The following is a 6,353-nucleotide window of genomic DNA, read 5'->3' on the forward strand; positions in this document are numbered from 1 at the left end:
TTAACACAGACTTAGTAAATAACCCCTAGCCCGCTCACTGGCGCTAGTGTTATGCTCCCAAATTGAACAGCCGACGAGTGGCCATTTGTTTGGTAGAGCTGAATAAGTATGGTTCTTTCGTGTGCTGACTTTAATTACAGCAATGCACACGGATGTAAAGATAAAGAAGGAAGGAATGTTATATTTTACTGGTTAGTTAATCCATAATTTCTGCGACGAATTTTTCTCCATATTATATCCATATATTTTTCTGTCAGAGGAAACTTGAAGCATGAAGAGTCGCATGGAAAGTACAATAGTTTGTCTTCTGTAACATAATATGGAGAAAAATTCGTCGTAGAAATTATGGATTAACTAACCAGTTAAATATAACAGTCCTTCCTTCTTTATCTTTACATCCGTGTGCATTGCTTCTGAGTAAAGATTAACCGAAAGTGGATAGGTGCAAACCGCAGATAGAACTTCTACTCTACAATGAATCATTCAAAATAGTTGTTACCTTTCAAACTACGTTATTACACACTGTTATTATCCTTCATTCACTCCATATCATTCATTTTCTTCAAACAGCTGTTGTTTCAGTGCATACGTGAACAATTATTCACCGAATTTAAAGATACCGAAACTGCATGAATTATAAAATGGTATTTTTTTAATATAATGGTTGAAAGTAATTCTTGTTAGTAATGGATTAATGAAGCATTTCTTCTACTGCTGCTGCTGCTGCTGTTCCTACTGCTAATAATAATAATAATAATAATAATAATAATAATAATAATAATAATAATAATAATAATAATAATAATAATAATAATAATAATAATAATAATAATAATAATTGTGGTGTAGTGGATATTCTTTTACTATCTTCGGGATTGTGGTTGGGTCCTTGGACCCAAGGAGACGAAATAACGTAGAGTAGAATTTCTAAGTTGAGTAAATAAATGTAAGATGGTTTATTCTGGTATATAATCCTGGTACGTCTGTCACAGGATCACAGTTGTACCTCACACAAGCAATGATACAGAAAGACATTATTTTCCCCTTTACACGGATATTTATAGACTAACTCTCAAAGTCACCCAAGGATTAGATCAAAGTACAATTCTGATGAAATGATCTCAAAAGTTTCGTGGAGATCTTTCGAGAGTGTTCTATCAATAGCTGATGCAACATACCGACTCAGTATCATCATTGTCTGTGATTCAGGGTTCGATATTACGCTGGAAGAATGATTGAATTTCGTAAGAATATATACTAAGTTGAATCTGGTTCTCTTTTTTTGGTACCTCATTCACAGTAGATTTTATGAATTTTCAGGACGCAACATTGCAAATGGAAATAACCGACCTGAGATACGACTGTAGGCTTCCTGAAAAGTTCATCAATGCATCAAGTACTGATCTAATAGAAAGTTACAGAGCACTTCCGGACTCACAATTCGCAAAGCTGAAGAAAATTGCTGCAAGAATAATAGCCATGTTTGGAAGTACATACTATAAGCCTGTGAGCAGGCATTTTCTGTTACGAAACTTCTAAAAATTCAACAAGATGGAGAATGAGTGACAATAATCTGAGAAATAGTTTGTGTATATCTGTTGCTAATAATATTCATCCCGACTTCAAGAGCATAGTAAAATAAAAACGAATCAAAAAAAAAGTGTAAGAACAGAAAGGATCAGTCAAAACACGGCTCTCGCCTACAGTGACAACAGTACCCCTGTTGGATAGATAACCGCGCACATCATATAAGTTTACCGACATGCCTTCTGCGCCACACAGTCGTGCGGGTGGCAGGAACGTTGGCATCACTGCTGTATTTGAATTGGAGAGCTGCAGAACAGCGCTTATATCGGTTTGTATTCGAACAACCGGCGAGGGTGAGCATCCGACCGAATATCCGGATTTCAAGCGCTTGTGTCTGATGTCTTGCTGGCTAGACAGAACCACAGATATATAGGACAGAACACCAAGTGCACTTCATCATACAGGAACTCTGATGATATTTTGTAACTACGAGAATGGAGTAACAATTGAAGGAAATTTACTTTTAAATGTGTTAGCTTCAAATAGGATTATATTTGATTGGACACTTTGGTACATTTATCTTCAACTAATGGATACCGGTAACAACAAAGGAAATAAGCGTAATGCATAGGGGAAGTCTGACATGTAAACAAATACAAGAAGAAAATAAATTATAATTACTTACGAAATAGAAGAGCAAATAAGTAGGCCTACTATTGTAACTTTTGTAACGTTCATACTTCAAACTCAAAATGCTTTGGCTGCCTCTGAAAAAGTAGTTGTTAATATAGTCTGTCTTTTAATTAATCCAAGTGGATGAATTATTATTTCACTAATAAATCAATTTTAAGGACATAAAAAGTTATTAGCGAAAAATAAAAGCACCCTCAAGCTCTAACGATTGCAGCTTCATGATGCGTGCTGTTCAATACCTGGACTGCTGAATAAATGAATGAATGATGAATAAATGAATGAATTAATTAATTAATCCAATCAATCAATCAAACCGACAGGGAGAGAGGAGGATATATCAATCGAAAGGTACACGATGATAATCACGTCCTTCCAACGATTCTTGGAACTCAATATTATCTGTCTTTCATGTTCCAGAGCCGGCCACCCGAGAAGCATTTGGACATTCGTTAAACCGAACACTGGACTACTCCGCGAGACGGAAGAGCTTCGCATACTGTCTACAGCGCCGGGCGTTCAGTAGCAATATATAAATTATATTTTCCCTCGAAATTATTCAAATCAACTGAAAGCTTGATTTGCATAAAACACGTTACTGTTCGTTAACAGAAAACCACAATTTAAGTCACACAGAGTTTGTGTGCACTCAATGTTGGTTGCTTGACGGTTGTCTGCCCACTTTGAGGTCTGTTGATATAGAGGGAAAAACTGGATCGGTGTCTGGTAGAGTTCCCGGGTAGCTCAGTTGGTAGAGCGTTGGTACGTTTAACCAAAGGTCCCGGGTTCGATACCCGGCCCCGGAACAATTTTTTCCCTCGAAATTATTCAAATCAACTTTACAGGGAGTTATACCTGAAAGCTTGATTTGCATAATACTGAGTTTGTTTTGAGAACAAACTATAAAATTCGCAAAAATCTAAACAGATTTTTAATATTTTCCGGAAGACACTAAAAAATACAACAGTCACAGATGGATAGTAAATCCATTTTTAGACAATTGCGTTCAATTGGCTAAAATATTATATATATTTATAACTTTTTATTTACGCAAAATAAAATTCTCGTCTGCGATTGATATCAAAACAAAAACGAGAACTCGCACTGAACTTGGAAGCGATATCACTTTATGTGTATCGAGTGCAGAGTCCAGATTGAGAGCCACTTTCTGATAAGAGGCATATTTGTACAATAGTATTACTTTTACTTTAGTGTATAACTAGGTGTCCTCCCATAAAAAAGTGACAACCTTAAAAAAATATATACTATTATATCATTTCTACTAATTCATTCTGTAATAAAATATATTAGGATATTGTAAGAATTGAAAACAAAATTATGGTTTACTTCTATTTTCATTGACTTTATCCATAGGTATTTGAAGTTGATGGTCGGTGTATGACGGCTTTAGGAAAAGTCAAATTGGCATACCTATCCAACTTCCCATAACTTACTTACTTACATATGGCTTTTAAGGAACCCGAAGGTTCATTGCCGCCCTCACATAAGCCCGCCATCGGTCCCTATCCTGTGCAAGATTAATCCAGTCTCTATCATCATATCCCACCTCCCTCAAATCCATTTTAATATTATCCTCCCATCTACGTCTCGGCCTCCCTAAAGGTCTTTTTCCCTCCGGTCTCCCAACTAACACTCTATCTGCATTTCTGGATTCGCCCATACGTGCTACATGCCCTGCCCATCTCAAACGTCTGGATTTAATGTTCCTAATTATGTCAGGTGAAGAATACAATGCGTGCAGTTCTGTGTTGTGTAACTTTCTCCATTCTCCTGTAACTTCATCCCGCTTAGCCCCAAATATTTTCCTAAGCACCTTATTCTCAAACACCCTTAACCTATGTTCCTCTCTCAGAGTGAGAGTCCAAGTTTCACAACCATACAGAAGAACCGGTAATATAACTGTTACATAAATTCTAACTTTCAGATTTTTTGACAGCAGACTAGAAGATAAAAGCTTCTCAACCGAATAATAACACGCATTTCCCATATTTATTCTGCGTTTAATTTCCTCCCGAGTGTCATTTATATTTGTTACTGTAGCTCCTAGATATTTGAATTTTTCCACCCCTTCGAAGGATAAATCTCCAATTTTTATATTTCCATTTCGTACAATATTCTGGTCACGAGACATAATCATATACTTTGTCTTTTCGGGATTTACTTCCAAACCGATCGCTTTACTTGCTTCAAGTAAAATTTCCGTGTTTTCCCTAATCGTTTGTGGATTTTCTCCTAACATATTCACGTCATCCGCATAGACAAGAAGCTGATGTAACCCGTTCGATTCCAAACCCTGCCTGTTATCCTGAACTTTCCTAATGGCATATTCTAGAGCGAAGTTAAAAAGTAAAGGTGATAGTGCATCTCTCTGCTTTAGCCCGCAGTGACTGTATATTCTAGACTGATTATACTGCTATGTTCACCCATTTTAATTTGGTGATTTTGTGTGCCATACTTTTGTTTTGTGTTTTAGTCTAAGCGTGCATTTTTACTCTGTCAAATCTGTTTGTGTTGTGTTTTCCACAAATAACAACATATAAAGTCAATATCAAGAGGACATAATAACATACGTGTGCAGTAAAATTCCTATTTTGAAGATTTTTAAGCAAAAAAATTTCAGGTTATGACATGCTTATGTTTGCTTCGTCATGTCTGATGCCTGTCAGATTTGTTACTCCATCTCACGTCCGTTACATTATTCAACCCGGAAACTCGGGCACAAGAGAACAGCAATATACCGACTGCGCCACCCAAAATGACTTTTTTTTTTACTATTAGTCTCTTAAAGATGATAGAAGAAATGATAGGAAGTGGAAAGTGTTGGTGGAATGAAAGAGGTAAATGGGAGTACTCCGAGAAATACTGTGGAATGTGTATTTTTTTCCACCACAAATTCCATCCAGACCGGAACAGGATAGAAGGCCAGCACGGTAGTACTGTAGCCATACACGCGGCATTGCAGTTCTAAACAGTGGAATGCAGCCATGTGAACTCTGTGGGTGGAGATCATATAAATTAATATGCAGTGACAAATGAAAGCAATTTCTTTCAATAATATTCATGTTAAAAAAATTGAAGATGAAATCTGACTTTACACTAAAGCTCCTAATCTCGTAGTTCGCCTGCAGCATCTAGCATTATTCTGCAACAGGGAAATAATAATAATAATACGAGGATAAAATACAATCTGTGTGACAACAGTAACAACATAGTTAATCACTTTCAATACATTTTTCAACTTTCTGTCATCCATCAGATTTTAGATCATCCTGCTCTTATGTGTTCTTTAATACACTGTGCTAATATTCTGGGCATCAAACACAATCGGAATTATTATTATTATTATTATTATTATTATTATTATTATTATTATTATTATTATTATTATTATTATTATTATTATACAGTATTATTACTAACAAGATTGCATTAAATTTTGGCATTTCCATGTTTTTGGCCTTCAGAATTCACATAAATGTTTTAACACCGCCTTGTACTTTCCCATACCATACAGCCGTTCTCGAGTTACGAAGCACAGGTCACTTCAACCAATCAGACAGCCTTGTCGTCTACGAGCGGCTTGAAAACATAGGCTTTCTGCTACTCAGCCTGTGAAAAACGACAGTGCAAGTGGCACGGCCTATAATAACAATGAAAACCAAGCCACGATTTTTTCTTCGATTTTGCATTATCTTACTTCGAGTTCAATAGACCTCCTCGAACATCAATATGCAAAGACAATTTTCAAAACCTTATGGCATTCTCAACCGTAGCCCTCAGCAGATTTTCTCAACTCTATGGTGCAAGGATAACCCATGGGTCACATGCGACGAGCGTCAACACTACGTTTTTCCTTCATCTAAGACAGCCGTGGCTAGAACGTGATTCGCGAGACATTGTGGCTCGCAGTGATAGCTTGTGCATTTCGCTTTCTTCTAACCTCCACCAACCCCCACCCTCAAACTCACTGGAGTCAAACTCCTTTCCATTTGTATTTGTCTCTGACCTGCGAGTGACATATGTCTCTCTCGAAACCATGTACGAAAGTTCCAGGTAGGATGGGAGGACGCATTTTTTTGTTGTCAATATGATGAGAATATTAAATGTATGATTTG

Source organism: Periplaneta americana, unplaced genomic scaffold (genome assembly GCF_040183065.1).
Source record: "Periplaneta americana isolate PAMFEO1 unplaced genomic scaffold, P.americana_PAMFEO1_priV1 scaffold_21, whole genome shotgun sequence".
NCBI classification, from domain to species: domain Eukaryota; kingdom Metazoa; phylum Arthropoda; class Insecta; order Blattodea; family Blattidae; genus Periplaneta; species Periplaneta americana.